Source organism: Bos grunniens, chromosome 28 (assembly GCF_055505025.1).
Source record: "Bos grunniens cultivar Pamir isolate PY7600 chromosome 28, Bosgru_T2T1.0, whole genome shotgun sequence".
Lineage (NCBI taxonomy): Eukaryota > Metazoa > Chordata > Mammalia > Artiodactyla > Bovidae > Bos > Bos grunniens.
Window position 1 is genome coordinate 4,850,344 of NC_141192.1, and position 18,750 is coordinate 4,869,093.

The 18,750-nt window shown below is 49.4% G+C and overlaps 1 long non-coding RNA gene across 2 annotated transcripts in view; it reads left to right on the forward strand.

The window, feature by feature from the left end:
* The first annotated feature begins 7,172 nt into the window (after window positions 1-7,172).
* LOC147342783 (uncharacterized) overlaps window positions 7,173-18,750 on the forward strand; it is a 42,316-nt gene continuing 30,738 nt past the window's right edge. For both annotated transcript variants that reach the window (XR_015156571.1, XR_015156570.1), the window contains exons 1-2: window positions 7,173-7,309; window positions 14,358-14,456. This is a non-coding gene — a long non-coding RNA (uncharacterized LOC147342783). The remainder of the gene's footprint in view (window positions 7,310-14,357; window positions 14,457-18,750) is intronic.

The window sequence follows — 18,750 nt, forward strand, 5'->3', positions numbered from 1 at the left end:
CGAGTGAGTGTCAGAGGCGGAGGGCCACACTCACAGTAGGAGCAGAGTGAGAGCCGTGGAGCTGGAGCAGATGGGGGCCATGCACTCTGCCTCCAGGGCATCTGCGCGGCTTCCAGGGACGTCCTATGCGGTCACTGTGTCCTGGGGCACAGTGCCAAGATTTGAGGAGCCCTGGAGTGGAGAGATATGCCCTGTCCTCTTCCTTGCCCCCAAGTCTTTACAAACAGCTCCCGAGAGCCCCAGATTCGGGCGGCCAGGGCAGGCGATGCCTACCAACAGGTGCCAGCTCATGGTTGAGATGCGTGTCCTCCCCAGGCCCCTCATTACAGGCTCACCATGGTGACGCAGGAGGCTGGAGGAAGAAGCTCAGTGCAGGGTCAGACAGGGTGGGGGTCTTTGAGGACCAGTCCCACCAGTTCCCACCCTGGTTAGTGCACATGCCCTCAGAGACGGACCTAACTTTCCTCCTCTCCCAGTGCTGAGGCTGAACTCAGGGCTCAGTAACACCCACTGGCTCCTGGTGCTTCTGTGGCCCCGGGGTCCCCTGAGTTAACAACAGAACAGACACACACACAGCTCCTCTCTCCAAGGCCTCCCCCTTTCTCCTGCCCATCTTGTTACAACCCATTCTTCCTGCTGCAACCCTAAAGGTGTTTGGAAACACGGATTCCATCAGATAATCCTATGCTTAACCCTTCGATGGCTTCCGTTGCTCTAAAGTCATAGATAAAGACTGAATGTGGCGAGGTGGTCAGGAAAATACTACAAACGTCACCGAGTGTATAGGGATAAGAGGGGGGTTTTATTGGGGAAACTAAACCAAGAATCAGCAAGAAGAGGTGTGCCGTCCCCCACTCAGCGTCTGCTTGTACAGGTCAGGCCGTCCTCACAGGGGACTGTATGCCTAGGCAAAGACCTGCCTCCCCTGCTACTGTCCCTTTTGAACGCAATCTCCACAACAACCTTGCTTCGAGAACTAGCAGCCAAGCTCAGGCGCCAGGCAGTCTGGGTGTGGCTGCCAGCCGAGCAGGGAAGTGTCTGAGAGCGCCAGCTGCCAGCACCTGGAGACCTTCCTGGAAGTTAGGTTCAGGTCTTGGGGGAAGGGGAGTTCTGATCAGGGAGGCGGTCAAGTTCAGCTGCAGATCCTCCTGCTGAGGAGGAGCCAGCTTGGTGCCTGGTGACCTGAACCTCTGGGCCCGCCCACCGCCCCTGCACTCTCGCCTCTCTGGGCTGGCCTCTCAGACCACAGACTACACACAGTCCTGTGGTCACCCAGCCCCTGCTCACTCGCTGCTCTGGAATCTTCCTCTGCCCCTTCTCTGGGTCTCAGCTCAAACACCATCTCTTCCAGGTGTCAAGGAAGGCATCCTGGAGTCTGAGTGTTCACAGCCTCCTGTCCATTTCCTGAAGCACTTAGCAGTGGTGTTGTTTACTTCATCTGATTGTGTCTGTCTCCCTCTCTAGACTGCAAACAGGTTATTTGTTTCACTGTCGTGACCTAATGCCCAGCAGAGTGGCTGGCACGTTGTCTCAGTAATGCAAAAGCCTCCCTGGTCCTCGATTCTCAAAGTGTGGTCCAAGGACCAAGCACATCAGGGTCACCTGGAGCCTGTTAGAAGTGCTCCAGACCTACTCAGTCAAGTGATCCAGCTATCCATTAAAGGGGAAAATGCTGATCTAGATTTTCCAAATGACATAGGGACTGGTGACAGGTAGTGGAAGCCTGTCTGAGGCATCCAGAGATTAGCAACAGCAGGGCACCACATCCGAGGCTGGGAGGACAGAGGGATTCCAGAGGCTGGAGCTGCCCCCAGGGTGCCCAGGGAGAGGGGGCTCACAGCGGGGCGAGGGAGCTGGAGCCTCCGTGGGGACATGGCTGCCAGCAGAGATGCCACGGGGAACAGAACACAGGGCACGAACGCCCACCACTCCCCTCCCTGATCTCCCGTCTTCCTCAGGTGTCTCGCAGTGGCCAAGCCTACCTGGGAGCCAGAGGTGGGGGGGCCTGAGAGATGCGGTTCTCTCCAACAAAGCAGAGCAGGGAAGTGTTACGGAGCCCACGTGTGTCGTCCCTCCACGCCACCCCCAGCGGCCACGGTAGCCAGTGGACAGTGTATGTTCCTCCAGCCCCAATACCGGCCAGGAGGTCATCCCTCTCACTTCACCTGTAGACACTGTTCTTTAACTTCTCACCCTACCCCAGGGGCTGCTCATGGAGACATGGCCCGTGCCCTGGGTGGGCTGTGGTGCCAACCGCCTATTCAGCCTCCATGTTTCTCCTGGACCGGCCCAAGCCACCCTCTGTTTAACCCGGCCTAAGAGTTTATGGACGATCATACCCATCCCCCCCACCATCCCACTTGCCATGCCAGGGAGATCCGAAGGTGTCGTGCGCCTTGTGGTACCCGGAGCCCTCGCCCACAGCGCTACACTGATTTGCTCTCTGCTCTTCACACTTTGCTGGTGTGGCTGGAGGTGGGAAAAGCTTTCCAGGCCCCTCACTCATGGGGGAGCACCAGGGACATAGGAAGGGGGAGGCCTGAGAGCTCCCCTGGGATGAGAAAGAAGGCTTGGGCATCTGCGCAGCCAGGGGCCAGGGAGGCAGGGGGATGATGTTTGATGTTAGATCACGCAGGAGTCAGAAACGTCTCGACAGTGGGCCCTCAGCACACATGTAACTGCACTTGTCGAGGGATGGTGACCAACCAGCATCATGACACTGTCCACAGGGCCCTGATGACGACTTCACCTACAGGTCTCCCGAGTTCCAGAATTCCTGTCCTCTGCAGAGAAGCTGTAAAAGTCCTTGTAAGAAAAGCCTCATGGTCCTGCATTTCTGGGATTCTGGCCACAGCACCCAGCATCCAGGGAGGGAGGCAGGCCTTCCTGCCCTCCAGCCTGGCCTAGCAGACAGCACAGTAATGCCATTCCCATCCTGTCTACTCCTGGGGATCAGTTTCCTCATCCTGGGGCTGGCCAGGACTATCTGGTTACCCAGAGACTCCTGGGAAACTCCCTGCAGCTGTTTCCAGGGGAATATTAAGTGTCTCAGTGAACACGTTCCTGCAGGCACCCGGCCAACCGCTCACCTGGACCCTCCCTCACCAGGAATCTGCTGGATTCCAGGCAAACCCTGATAGGATAGGGCCCTCCTTCCTTCCCTTAGCCTGAGGGAGAGACCATAAATGAGAAGCTCCTTGTATCATATAGCAGCAGTGTTGCTCCGCTCTTCTAGCTGCCCTGGGCTCAGGAGTGCCATCCATTCCTCCCCCAACCTGGCATGTACCTGCCCACTGGGAGACAGTCAATTGACCTGGTGGTCTGTCAATGTCTCTGTGGCCGACCACTGTCTCTGGTGCTCTCTCCACCCTCACTTCCCTTCTGGGCGCTCCCACTGAGTTCTCTTCTATGCAGCCTGTGCTGGCCAAGTGGGGCGGGGCAGGGCAGGTGGGGAGAGTTTAGGCCCCAGTACACAGCTGTGTGGGACTGTCTTCTGTTCCTGGGTTTGACACCTCCTGGTCCTGCTGGCCCAGGCGCTCAGGGCTGTCCCCTCTGAGCCCACGTTCCATTCCTGCTGATCCGTGTGGGTCATTTCAGTGAGTCCGGCCCAGGAGTCTTCAGCTTCATCCTCATCCTGGTGCCATGCCTTCATCAAACAGCTACAGCAGTGTGCCACGCCCTGAGCTGGCACCACTCACAGCGGCTGCCCCGGGCAAGGTCACCCCTCTGAGAGTGGTCCCTTCCCCCGCTTTAGCTGGAGGCTTCTGTTGAGGGAGTCGGGGCCAGTTAATAGGTGTGAGAGAGGTTCAGGAAACAAAAAGTCATGGAAAACATAAGTAAGGCCAAAAAAACAAACCTTTAACTAGAGAACTGACCACACACTCTAGAAGGGCATGTGGGTGTTAAAAAAAAAAACCCTTCGAGTGGGTGGTCCTGTATTTCACATACCTTGGGCACACACAGAAGCCCATCAAAAGCAAGAATTTGCTACTGGACTTAACGAAATTTAGAGTGAGTGAATTGGGTGAATGTAGTCAAAAAATAGAAACTTCCAGTTGTAAAATAGCTAAGACCTGCGATGTAGGGTTCAGATGGCTAATAATACTGTATTGTATATTTGAAAGTTGCTAAGAAACTAGATCTTAAAAGTTCTCATCACAAGAAAAAGACTTGTAACTATGTGTGGTAATGGATGGTAACTAGACTGATCTGGTGATCATTTTGCAATATATACAAATATTGAAACATTGTGTTGTATCATATAATGTTATGTCATGAAAACAATATAATGTCATGTCAATTGTATCTCAGTCAAAAAAACAAACAAACATGAAACTCACTCCTTAGCGCCTGTGACATTTTCTAGCTGAGCACTCTACTCGGGGCACACAGAAAGGCTCGATCTACCCTAGGAATTACTACATACTTGTTCTGATCTTTTGGTGATCTGCTGGAACAGCAGGAAAAACAATTTTCTTCTTCAAAATTTTTAGCTGGGGACTTCCCTGGTGGTCCAGCGGTTAGGAATCTGTCTTCCAATGCAGGGCACATGGGTTCGATCCCTGGTTGGGGAATTAAGAGCCCATGTGCCGCAGGGCAACTGAGCCTGTGCGCCACAAGTAAAGAAGCCTGCACACCGCAGTGAAGAGTGTGCCTGCCACAGCTGAGGCCCCGCACGACACGACTAAGACTCAGTGCAGCCGAATACATAGTAAAAAAATTGTTCTGTATCTGTTTAAGAAAAATCTTCTAAACAGTGCATGTTTACAAAAATGCATACATATGAAGCTACACACCTTAAATATATTAGAAGAGCCTCCTGTGGGGAAGAAGGTCATGAGAGTGGGGAATGGGGATTAAAAAGGAAATAAAAGGGTAAAAAAGACTATTAAAAAACATTTTTTTTAGCTGATCTTAACCACAATCCCAGGGAGCAGGGAGCCTGGTGGGCTGCCGTCTCTGGGGTCGCTCACGACTGAAGCGACTTAGCAGCAGCAGCAGCAACCACAATTCTTAGCTGTTCCCCATGGAGTGAAGCATTTTTCCGAGGGCGAGAGGAAGGGAGGAAGGTACACATTTTGACTTAGGACAGTCCGGAGCGATTTCTGACTGCTCAGAGCGCACAGGTGTAGACGACAGGATGGAACCCTACAATTAGCTAGAGATGTTCTTAGTGAAGAGTGATTCTGGATACATCGTGTGTCTGGGTGTGTGCCCACTGACCACCCCACAAACCCTCCTTTATCCGAGCGTGGCATGAGTAGCACTGGAAGACTTTTGAATGAAAATCCTGCATTGAAATCGGATTTGTCTTTTGATGTGACAGTAGACATGTCAGCTTTGGGAGCAGAATCCGGAAACTGTCAACACCGAATTTCCTTTCGCGTCTGCCCAACGCTGCTCCTGTCCATAAGCGCCTGGGAAGGAACAAGCAGCATCTCTGAGGCTCAGTTTCCTCAGCCCTAGAATGAGGCGCTAAAACTGCTCTATTCATAAGGAAGTGCATAGAGGACACTAGCAAGCTACCCCAGCGTCAGGGCCCCGGGCTAACAGGGGCTGTCGCGCCTGGAGCTGCACATTTTGGACAGTGCAAACATGTGCATCATCACCAGAGCACGACGGGATCACCCAGGCCTGCACCGCCGCGTGGAACTTTGTGACTTCGGGCAGCTCCTACCTTCTGAGCCTCCTTTCTTGCCTATAAAATGGAGACAGTGGTGCCAGCCTCATTGGCTCCGATGACTGAATTGACAAGAGTGACTCAGTGAGTCACCTGCACAGTGCCCGGAGCTTGGCAGGCCTTGGCAGTGCCAGCCCCCGTGTCTTGCACCTGGTTGCTGAGGCTTAGGGTGGTTACCAAGCCTTCCCTTCTCTCTCTGCGGCCCAGGCAGGTCTTGTCACAGGCCATTTTGTGGCAGAGCCCCTACCCAGACTCTCCGGGAGGCGGCATAGGAACAACAGAAGGAAAGGCAGGTATGCGGACCACAGCCCCTTTCCCAGAGTGGGGAAGTGAGCTGGCATGGGAGCTTGTAGCCAAGCACGCCAGCCCCACAGCCTCCAGGGGCCCCAGCTCCCCTACCTTTAGGAGCCACGGGGGTTAGTTCTTTGCAGAGCAGTGAATGCGTTGGTGGGGAAGGTGCTCATTCTCTCCTTTTGCAAAACCAGCTAATCCCAGGAGATGCTAGCAATTTCAGGCAGCCAGAGTTAGGGGCTGGTGTTGGCTGGCACCTTCCACATTAGGGTCCTCAAACTCAGCAAAAATTGCAGGGTCCCCCAGTCCTCTGTCCTGTCTTCCCTTCCCTGCTTGGTCCGGTTCCGGCTCTGGGCTGAGCACACAGATGTGCCTCTGTGAGACTTCTAGGGCCTCTTTTCTCTCTCTTCCCACCCAGTTCTCTGTCTTCTGCCTTCACACCCAGCCCCCAGTGCACGCTGGAGTCACTTGGGAGTTTAATAAATTACGACACCTGGAGCCCAACCCCAGAGACGGCTTTAGTTGGCCGAGGGTGTGGCCTAGGGATTTTTAAAAAACGCTGCTGAACACAAAGTGATAGGCACCAACCCCCATCTTTATGTCAGTGCCATCCACGCACACATCTGGACTTACACATCTGGACACACTCCTGCCCTCCCACCTGCTCTCTGCTCCATCTCCTTTGTTCATTGCTGCTGCTTTGCAAACTCTCTGTATGGTCAAGCCACTCAACATGGTGGAGCTCTTGCTCTCTGTACATTCCCTGCCTGACCAGTGCCTACTTCATGTAGGTCTTGCTGCTGCTGCTGCTGCTAAGTCGCTTCAGTCGTGTCCGACTCTGTGCAACCCCATAGACGGCAGCCCACCATGCTTCCCCATCCCTGGGATTCTCCAGGCAAGAACACTGGAGTGGGTTGCCATTTCCTTCTCCAATGCATGAAAGTGAAAAAATAAAGTGAAGTCGCTCAGTCATGTCCGACTCCTAGCGACTCCATGGACTGCAGCCCACCAGGCCCCTCCGTCCATGGGATTTTCCAGGCAAGAGTGCTGGAGTGGGTTGCCATTGCCTTCTCCGTCATGTAGGTCTTAGGCATGTGATTGACCTTCCTATGTACTTGCTCCAGGCCCCAGCTGTTGACAATTCTTATCAAGAGGGCAGTGAGGGGCCTGCCCCCCTATCAGTTTCCTTGGTAACTAATGAGCCCACCTGATGTCAACTCTTCTGTAACTGGTGATCTCTCCTTCCACCAACCCCCCAGGAGCAAAGACTGCTGCCCTGTTTTATCCACCGGCTGCCACTCACTATGGTGTGTCCCTCCAGGACCTAGCTTCAGACAGGTAAGATCCCCCTCCCACCCATTAAACCACAGATGTCTCTATTGCTGACTCCTGGGCAAGTACAGGCCTGAGGGGTGTGGCCCAACACTCAGCTTGCTCAGGGCACTGTCTGGGTTCAGACCTCAACCAGCCTGTTTGAGCCCCTGAAAAGTGGGGGAGATGGGTGGTGAAGGAGGTCCAGTACCTGATGCTGAGGGGCAGAGGGGCACAGAGAGGAGCCTGGTGGCAAGGAGTGAGAAAAGCAGATACTATGAGGTAGGGCACCAGGTAAAAGGCAGGGTTCTTAGCCTGGAGTTTGCAGGTTGAGTTTAAGGCAGCCATGAAGTTGGGTGAGAAAAAAAAGGATGCTGTTGTTTGCACTACCCTCTAGCTGAAATTTAGTGTTACATTCAGTATAAATGTGGACAAACCCCATGTACTATTACCTGTGACTTTGTTACCGGTGGAAATCACTGCCCCTTTTCTATGACGGAAGAGTTGTTGCAGACAATGGTTTTGCTCGTCACTACTTCAGAATTGTATGTGCACGCTAAGTCACTTCAGTCATGTCTGGCTCTGTGCAGCCCTATGGACTGTAGCCCACCAGGCTCCTCCGTCCATAGGATTCTCCAGGCAGGCATACTGGAGTGGGTCACCTTCCTCTCCTCCAGGGGATCTTTCTGACCCTGGGAAAAAAACCATGTCTCCTGCATTGCAGGCAGATTCTTTACCGCTGAGCCACTGTGAGAGCCCATGGGCCTGCTTAAAGCCTCCACTAGGTCTTATTTCTGATTTGTTAAGAAGCGCACATATTACTCCATCGCAGTTTATTATTTAATAATAATATTAACCGATTCACTGTAATTGGTTCCCTTTGTAATTCTGTGTATTTTATTTCATGCGTTGAAAACATTCTGGAAAAGGGCTTCGTTTTAGGCCGCACAGCACCCTCAAGGGGTCCCTGGCACAATAGAGGTTAAGAAACATGGAGTAGAAGATGGTGGGGGTGTTCAGAGACCAGCAGATGGCAGCCATGATTGCAGGGACTCGAGGAAGCCTCCCTTGGGTCCCCCCAAGGGCCACCCGGAAGTCTTGAGAGCTACCCGTTCTGCTGGAAGCCTTGGTCTGTGCCAGTCCCGTTGTTCAGGTTTGCCTGGGTGCCCTGAACCTGCCAGAGTCCGGAAGGAATTTCCTGACCTCAAGGCCCCACTCTGCACCCCGACCCCTGAGCCCTGACACCTGGCTGCAGGTCTCGCCTTACCCTTTCGTTGGATAAACTGCAGTCTTGGCAGCCAGCAGAGCTGACCGACGCAGGGAGGGCAGAGTCTGGGGGAGGCCTGGGCCACCAGAGACAAGAGGACCCCAGGGTGTGGAAGTTGCCCCAAGACAGAGTCTGAGCATGGGAGGTGCAGTCCCAAGCAGGGGACTCTGAGCTGTGCTTGGGACCATGCCTCCCTGGAGATACAGGAGCTGCTGGGCTTCCGGGGAGGGCTAGACAGAGTCTGGAGGTGGAGACAGGCTAAGAGTACAGGACTGACTTCCAGCAGAGGGGTGGGGAAAGGGGGTCCCTGCTCCCCTGCCCTCTGACACAAAGGCCGCCCAGACTCACACCCCCGTAGCTCAGACCCTCCTGCCAGGCTGCCCCTCTGCTCTTTCCACTCCCAGAGGCTGCCTCAGCCTTTCCCTGATCATCTAAAAGTATCTCAGAATCCTACTCTGAATTGGAAAAGCCTAAATTAGAACAAATGACCTTAATTTGGGGACTTGAAATAAAACCATTACTTGATTTTACAGAACCCCGAGCATAAAAACCTAAAAGTTTTTAAAGCACGTCCACACTCTCCCCACCCTTCCCCAGGGCCTCCTCTAATCCCAGGTCTAATTAAAAAGCACAATCAGAACTTCAGACCCCTCCCCCAATAGCCAAGCCCTGAATTAGTTTCCTTGGGTTCAAGTTTCCGACTTTTAGACTTCTTGCACAAAAATGATGTTTCCCCACAAGATAGAATCCAGGCTTGGGGATCCCTAAGCATTGTTTTCAAACTCACTGAAGAAAGCTGAACTGCATCTCTCTCCATCACAGGTTCTGCTGTGCCTGCCTCTGGGTAGTGTCCCCGGAGGGGCTGCAGTCCAGGAGGTGTGAGGTTTCTGGTCCCCCCGAGCCCCCTGACATAGGCAAATCTCCATCCTGGGTCCAGCACCTGCTGAGCACACAAAGACAGGTTTTTGCAGGAAGTAGGGGGGAGCTAAGCCTTGAGGAGGAAGCTGGCCTCACAATAACAAAGCCTCCCGGGGCATCAGACCTCCTGTGCCCCTGAGAAGGGTGGAGGTGCTCGTCTGAGCACGTATGTGCCTCACTGAGAGCCATAGCCGCAGGATATCCCACTGAAGAACAGCTCCTTGCCCCACCCTTCTGCCTCCCCCTCCACCCTGCTCTTGGGCCTGGTCTCAGCCCTCCTGTGCTCAGAGATGGCTCCTAACCAGACCATCCAGTTCTTGAGGGCCCACGCAGACAACCCCTTTGCCACTTTTTTTTTTTTCTTCTTGCCACTTTTGATTAGAAATTTCTGGTACTTCAGTTCCAAGAACACTGGGTGGAAAGGACTCAACTGGTCCTGGGAGTGAGGTGAGCAGAGTAGCAAAGGGGAAAGGCAGTCAAAGGGACCATCTTAGGCAAAGTCCTAGCCTTCACCTGATTCTGGGGGGAAGTGTGGTGTGTAAATTACCGTTGAGAGTTGGCCCAACCTCGAGGAAGGGAAGTTTAGCTTTCCTCCACTAGCAGTTCTTGGCTACAGGCTGCTCTGGAGGGGCATAAACACTTAGGCATTTCCTGTTCACTCCAGAGCCCAAGGAACAAGGAAACCCTGATGCCAGCACTTAGAAGAGGGTGAGTGCACAGGACTGGTGAATGAGGGCCACAGGACCTGGGCAGAGTACCAAAAACTCCTGCTACACGGAGCAAATAATTGGAATAAAATTCTCCAAAATACAACAGGTGCTCAGTGCAGCACAGGATCCCTGAGTGGGAGGGAAGGTCAGAGGTCGTTAGTGGACTCTCAGCTTCTGGTCCACCCTCTCTGAGGGAGAATCCCTTCCTCTCGAAGGTTTAACCTTCCAAATTCGTCATCTTCTCTTGAGTCCACCAGAGTATCCTGTCCTCCAGTCTGCGGAGTTGACCAACCCATAAGCTGCTAGAAGAGTCTTAGGCCAATATTTTCTCGGATGACTACTGTGACCCAAGTACTCACCTCGCCAGCACCCCTGCCCATCCACTCTAGTCGACTTTCAGGAAAGGGATTATCTGGCATGCAGAATTTGTATAAATCTAGCCACTGTCCCCTTTCTCCTTGTTCACAGGTTTTAGAATTGACCTATAATAGACATAAAAGCTTCTAGAATTTGCTTTCCTTGCTTTCTGGATAATGGGATATTTGTTCCCCACATCTCTCTTGGTGCCTGTACCCCAAAGGCTCTGGGGGAAGGACTGTACCTGTTGTCTTCAGTACTGCATCCCCGAAGTTTCTCCTGGTGCCCAGCAAACAGGAGGAGGTGCTAAGTGACTATGTGTTGAGCAAAACTGATGTCACAGGGAGATTTTTTGTAAAACAAAGTGTGAAGAATGAGCTTTGCCTCAGCCTCGATTCCCTGGAAAAGTCTGAGGCAAAAGTTTAGATGTTAACACTTTTGGGGGGGATTGAATCCCAGGGTAGCTGGAGTGAGACAGGCAAAGAAGGAAGGAAGGCAAGAGTGAGCTGGCCATAGCACTGTGATAAGCATAGCGATTGCTCAGCTGCATAAGAGATCTTCAGAGAGGCCATAGGAACCACTGTGATACCAAGAAGTCTGCCTCAGGGGAGCGAGGGAGAAGAATAGATCCACAGGATCCCACCTCCTAGCTGCCGTGTTTTCTGGGTGGCCTCACCAGGCACTGTCTAGCCCTGCACTACACGTGCTGCCCCTGTGGCCTCAGCAAGCGCTGGGAGAGCTGCATCTGAAGACCATGGTGGTCTACAGCCGTGGTGGTCTACGGCCGCAGCTTGTAGGGCAAGCCAGGCAATAAGCAGAAGCCAGTGGCACTCCCCACCTGCTCTCCTGCAGCCCACAACTCTGCAGGCTGCCCGGGCTGGCCAACAAGCCAGCAGAGATGCCAGGCGGGCCTGCAGCTTCTTGTGTCTCCATGGGAACAAGCTTCAGAATAGGAGGAAGAGACATGCAGCATGAATTGAGGGTGGGGGGCAGGTGTGCCGCAGGGCTTCCCAGGTGGGTCAGTGATAAAGAAACCGCCCGCCGATACAGGGGACGCAAGAGACACGGGTTCAATCCCTGCATCAGGAAGATCCCCTGGAGGATGAAATGGCAACCTACTCAGGGTTCTTGCCTGGAGAATTCCATGGACACAGGAGTCTGGCAGGCTACAGTCCTTAGGGTCGCAAGGAGTTGGGCGCAACTGAGGGACTGAGCATGCACAGGTGTGCCACAGGGTCAGGTGGTTGGGCAGGGGCCACTAGGCAGACCTGGCCTGTACCACCAGGCTGTGCCCAGTTCAGCAACTCCCTCCTATGAAGATCCAAGTACTCACTGTGCCTCAAGGATATGGAGGCATCAGGCTGCAGCCAACACTGACCAACACCTGCTATTAACATTTAGTTTTCTAGTCTCCCTCTCCTGGAGCTGCAAGCTTACTAGGTTAATTGTCTTCCAGTTTATTGTAGGTGATGGTTTTGTCAAATTCACTCGTGTATAACAGCTTCCGTAATCATCTTCCTTGCCCCACAAGTCAATGCCACAAAAGTCAGATTTTGTTAAGATAACCTCCATCTCCCAGAAGCAATTTTTGTACCAATCAAAGTATGCCAGATTATGACAAAATTTGAATGACATGAAGTAACAAATGTTTGCTTCTTGTTTACGTCGTATGTATCTATTGCAAGTTGCTGGGTCCTCTTCACTTCACACCTTCTCACTCCAGGATATAGGCTAATGAAGTAGTCGCGATCACTGCCATGAACAGTCATGAACACTGCCAAACGCAAAAGCAGAAGTATTGATCTGGAGGGTAACAAATCAGCAACTAGATGTTCTGGCCCTGAAGTGACATACATTCGCGCATAACAGAGTGGCTGGAACTAGTCATGTAGTACCCCATCCAACCACAAGGGGGCCATGAAGCGACAAGGAGTCCTGAAGGCAAAGAGTAGGAAATATTTGGTCAACAACACAATTCAACTGCTTGTGAAGTATGTAATTGAATGTTCTCTGGATCTAGGGAATAGAGGCCTAGTTTTACTAGAGTTTCAGCCCCTCATAATCCCATTTCCAAACTTAAGACACTGATAACCAGTTTTAACAGCACAAGTACATACTATGCACAATTTTACTAGTTTTCCACCAAAGAACTTGAGGTGATTTTGCCAGGTAAAGAAGAACCTCCCAAACTTTCAGTTACAATTGACCCTGGCTCAATAAAACCTCAAAAAAATAAACCCTGGAGTCAATAAAGCCGCTTCCTTGATTTGTAGACCACCAGTTTGGTCCTCCAGTCAGGACTTTAAGAGCCTCAGGTGATAACTGAAACTTCGGCCACGGTCAACAGCAGGCTTCAGTCATCTCCCCAGTTTCTGATTGTGTAGATGGAGCAGAAGACCTGACTGCCATGGAACTGCTCCCTGACTTAAAGAGTAAGCCTATTGTAATAGGAAAAGCCAAGCAGAAGCCACTGGCGCATCCCTTCTGGCCTAAGAGGAAACAAAAAAGAAGTTAGCTCCTTGCTTCCTATGGTTTGAGACTGTTGGTGTTGCATTTGTTTTCTCTCCTGTGCCTGAGTGATTGCTGCCAGCTAGCATGAAGAGTGCCTGCAGCTAGGAGAAAGGAATCTGCGAGAACCCAGCAGAGACTAGGGGCATAGCTGGTGGCACCCAGAGATGGCCAATAACCAGAGACAAAATCCAGAGCATATTCAGAGAGTTCCGTCTGTGGAGGAAGTGAGACACCCGGTCAAGGGCAGTGGGTGGAGAAACTTCATAGAATAAAAAAATAAAGACAAGGGGAGGCAGAGACTTCTTAGGAAATGAGTCTGTCCTTCTATAACTGGAAAATCACCTTTACAACGCAATGCGTGATAACTCTTCATCCAAATAGCTCTACTTTTACAACTTCTGTTCATCATGAATATATATATATATATATATTAAACTTTTGAGATATAGGGGGAATAGTTATATCTGTGTTCATCCAGTTTAATAATTCACTCATATTTTAAACCATAGTTTAAAGTGACGTTCAATCTATAAATGTTTCTTTCTTCTATTATGCATTTAGTGAAACAACTCGGTGTCTTTGTTAGTCCTGGGGCCTCCTGTTGAGTCATCCAACAGGTTTCTTGGAAAAGGTCATTTCTTAAGAGCAGAAAACCAAAAAAGCCTTGAGAATTCCAACTCCCCACTTACCATCAAAAAGGCCCCAAGGAAATGCGTTTTCAGATGGTACACTTACTAAAGGTGGAAATGGGGACCCGCTTGACCGCTCTGTGGAGGTGTGAGACTGGTGCAGCTCCAGGGGAGCACCCAAAGCGCTGTCTACCGAAGGGTGGGAAAAGCAGCGGCCCTGGGACCTGTGACATGGTCACAGCGCGTTAGCTTATGCACAAAGGATCTAAAAACATTTCTTAGGTTAAAAAAAAAAAGAGGAACTTTAATAGGTTAAAGGAAATATGTCATGTCATCAGAATGCAATGTGTGACTCAAACCAACATTTGGAGATAATCAAGGAAATTTGACCCTGATTAGATATTAGATGTTTCAAAGAAATGATTATTTGTTTTAAAGATGAAGTAATGGTATGGTGTTTATGTTCAAGGAATCCTTTTCTTAAAGATATATAATGTCTAGAATTTACTTTAAAATAAGCCAGCAGCAGAGGTTGGGGAGGAGATAGAGGAAATGTGTGTGTGTGTGTGTGTTTAAGGGGAAAATAAAGAGGAAACAAGATTAGCTACAGCTAATAATTGGCGGATGAGTACTTGGGCACTAATCACACTATTCTCTTTGCTTTTACATATGACATTCTCCAGGGACTCCAGCGGAGAACTGGTGTATCTGTATACCCGTGTTCCTAGCAGCACTGTTTACAACAGCCAAAAAGCAGAAACAACCCAAGTATCCGTCAACAGGTAAACTGATAAATTAAATGTGATATATAAATGCAATGGAATATTATTCAGCCATTAAAAGGAATAAAATTTTGATACATCCTACAACATGGTAGACTTTGAAAGCATTATGCTTAGTGAAATAAGCCAGACACAGAAAGTCAAATATTGTATGATTTCATTCATATAAGGTACCTGGATTGGCACGCAGACAGGCAGAAAGCAGAATAGAGGGTCCCAGGGGCTGGAGGATGACTGGAAGTGGATATTATTATTTAATGGGTATTATTTATGTTGGGAAGGATGAAACATTTTGGGTATAGACAATGGTCATGTAAACAGTGTTGTGAATGTTTTCACTATCACTGAATGGTACTTACGAATGGTTAAAAGGATGAATATTATGTACATTTTACCATGATTTTTAGAAGAATTTTTATTAATTTTTGGCTGCAGTCCACAGCATACAGGATCTTCATTCCCCAGCTGGGGATTGAACCAGCGTCCTCAGCGGTGAAAGCATAAGGTCTCAACCACTGAACCACTGGGGAAGTCCCCACGACAATTGTTTTTTAAAGCTAATTAACAATAATGAGTGGCAAAGTACTTATTGGATCAGACCACCCCAAAGCAAAAACAAATAACTGTGTGATACTGGGCCCTGCTGGTAAATGCTATCAATGGCTCGGAGCGAACAGTCCAGAAACAGAGCCCTGGGCACATGTGCCTGAGGGAGGGCTCCCTAGTAGCAGAGCCTGACTCTGGGATCCTTGTGTAGCAGTTTGCTGAGGGACAGCTCTTAGGAGAACTCTTGGGGAGTGAGGAAAAAGCAGGACCAGATGGGCGAGAAGAGGCAGAGCTGTGGGCTCAGGAGAAGCCTAGACTCAGCCTGATCCCTCAGGGACTCGGGAACATGACCGGCACCACAGAGGTTGTCCCAGGCATCAGTAACCTAGTACCCCCTGAGTCCATCAGTCAGTGGCATGCATGGGGTGGGGTGTGACCTTCCAAGCATCTCTAGGCAAGGCAGCTCCTATCAGTCAAGGTCAGCCCTCCCAAGAACAATGCAAGGGTGAGCTGTTAGCAGTCAAGGACTCCAGCAGCAAGAAGGTGGGGGTACCAGCCTGATGGAAGGGCTCTAGACACCAAGAACCTCATTACAATATGGTAAGTTAATAAATTAAAATGCAGCATTTCAAGTCAGAGTGGGAAGGATAGAATATTCAATAAATAATGTCAAGACCATTGATTATCTATTTGGAAAAAAAAAAACAGTTTGAGCTACACCTTATACTATGAATGAAAATAGGTTTCAAATGGACCCAAGATTTACCTATTTTACAAAACAAACAAAGAAATGGATTTGTTCTCTAGATTTACATGACAAATTAGTCCCAAATTTAGCAGCTTTAGACAAGCATTTGCTATCTCAGCTTCTGTGGCTCAGGAATCTCAGAGTAACTTAGCTGGATGGTTCTGGCTCAGGGTCTCTCATGAGTTTGTAGTCAAGATGTCATCTCAATGTTCAGCTGGAGAGGGATCCACTTCCAAGATCACTCAGGTAGTTGTTGGCAGGCCTCAATCCCTTAGTGGTTATTGGCCAGAGACCTTGTTCCTTGCCAGGGGAATCTCCATGGTTTATCTGAATGCCCTAAAAATATGGCAGCTGACTTGCCCCACAGTGAGTGACCTAAGAGAGAAAGATGGAGGGTACAGTCATGTATAACCTACCCTCAGAAGTGACAGAGCATCACTTCTCACATTCTTCTCATCACATTGTATGAACTCCTGCACAGGGAAGGAGGGGCCGATGCCATGGTGTGAGTGCCAGGAGCAGGGATCACAGAGGTCATCTTGGAAGCTGCTTACCACACAAAATCCTTGAAAATATATAGAAAAGCATTTTTATAATTGGCAGCTAAGCATGTTAATAAATCCAGAAGGCACAAAAGAAATATTATTTTATCTGCTGTAAGGTAAAAGACATGACCGGTATTTCATTTCTCTCTTTTTAAAAACATATATACCTTCCTGGATTTCTTTTGGAAAATTGCTTCCCCCTGCCTGTGTGTAGCTTTGGTGGCTGTGATAGTCTGAATATGCTCAGTTCAGTTCAGTTGCTCAGTCGTGTCCGACTCTTTGTGACCCCATGGACTGCAGCATGCCAGGCCTCCCTGTCCATCACCAACTTCTGGAGCTTACTCAAACTCATGCCCATTCAGTCGGTGATGCCATCCAACCATCTCATCCTCTGTCATCCCCTTCTCCTCACGCCTTCAATCTTTCCCAGCATCAGGGTCTTTTCAAAGGAGTCAGCTCTTCGCATCAGGTGGCCAAAGTATTGGAGTTTCAGCTTCAAAATCAGTCCTTTCAATGAATAGTCAGGGCTGATTTCCTTTAGGATGGACTGGTTGGATCTCCTTGCAGTCCAAGGGACTCTCAAGAGTCTTCTCCAACACCACACTTCAAAAGCATCAATTCTTCGGTGCTCAGCTTTCTTTATAGTCCAACTCTCACATTCAGACATGACTACTGGGAAAATCATAGCTTTGACTAGATGAACCTTCGTTGGCAAAGTAATGTCTCTGCTTTTGAATATGCTGTCTAGGTTAGGCATAGCTTTTCTTCCAAGGAGCAAGCATCTTTTAATTTCATGGCTGCAGTCACCATTTGCAGTGATTTTGGAGCCCAAGAAAATAAAGTCTGTCACCGTTTCCATTATTTCCCCATCTATTTGCCATGAAGTGATGGGACCAGATGCCATGATATTAGTTTTTGAATGTTGAGTTTTAAGCCAGCTTTTAAACTCTCCTCTTTCACTTTCATCAAGAGGCTCTTTAGTTCTTCACTTTCTGCCATAAGGGTGGCGTCATCTGCATATCTGAGGTTATTGATATTTCTCCCGGAAATCTTGATTCCAGCTTGTGTTTCTTCCAGCCCAGCGTTTCTCATGATGTACTCTGCATGTAAGGTAAATAAACAGGATGACAATATACAGCCTTGACGTACTCCTTTTCCTATTTGGAACCAGTCTGTTGTTCCATGTCCGGTTCTAATTGTTGCTTCCTGACCTGCATACAGATTTCTCAAGAGGCAGGTCAGGTGGTCTGATATTCCCATCTCTTTAAGAATTTTCCACAGTTTATTGTGATCCACACAGTCAAAGGCTTTGGCATAGTCAATAAAACATAAGTAGATGTTTTTCTGGAACTCTCTTGCTTTTTCAATGATCCATAGGATGTTGGCAATATGATCTCTGGTTCCTCTGCCTTTTCCAAATCCATCTTGAACATCTGGAAGTTCATGGTTCACTGTTGAAGTCTGGCTTGGAGAATTTTGAGCACTACTTGCTAGTGTGTGAGATGAGTGAATGAAAACTGACCTTTTCAAGTCCTGTGGCCACTGCTGAGTTTTCCAAATTTGCTGGCATATTGACTGCAGCACTTTCACAGCATCATCTTTTAGGATTTGAAATAGCTCAGCTGGAATTCCATCACCTCCACTGGCTTTGTTCATAGTGATGCTTCCTAAGGCCCACCTGACTTTGTATTCCAGAAGGTCTGGCTCTAGGTGAGTAATCACACCATTGTGGTTATCTGGGTCATGAAGATTTTTTTTGTATAATTCTTCTGTGTATTCTTGCCACCTCTTCTAAGTATCTTCTGCTTCTGTTAAGTCCCTACTGTTTCTGTCCTTTATTATGACCATTTTTGCATGAAATGTTCCCTTGGTTTCTCTAATTTTCTAGAAGACATCTGGATATGCTAGCCATTGTAAAAAAACAAAAACAAAAACAACCTCCAAAACTCAGTCTCGACCCAGCAAAGGTCTCTTTCTGGTTCATACCAAGTCCAACCCAGAGGTGCCTGTTTCAGTGGCTTTCTCAAAAGCATTTAGGGGGTCAGGCTGTCTGTATCCAGTGACTCCAGAGTCCCCAGGGCTCTTGAATTCTGAATCTGGCCACTAATGTGCAATGCAGGAATGTGGAGAGTTACATTAGAAGTTTGAGGGCCAGCCCTGGAAAAGGCACAAGTCACATCTACCCACATTTTCTTGGCCAGAATTAAACATCTTAATGCCAGGGGCTGTGATGCTGTGAAAGTGCTACACTCAATATGTCAGCAAATTTGGAAAACTCAGCAGTGGCCACAGGACTGGAAAAGGTCAGTTTTCATTCCAGTCTCAAAGAAAGGCAATGCCAAAGAATGCTCAAACTACCGCACAATTGCACTCATCTCACACGCTAGTAAAGTAATGCTCAGAATTCTCCAAGCCAGGCTTCAGCAACATGTGAATCGTGAACTTCCTGATGTTC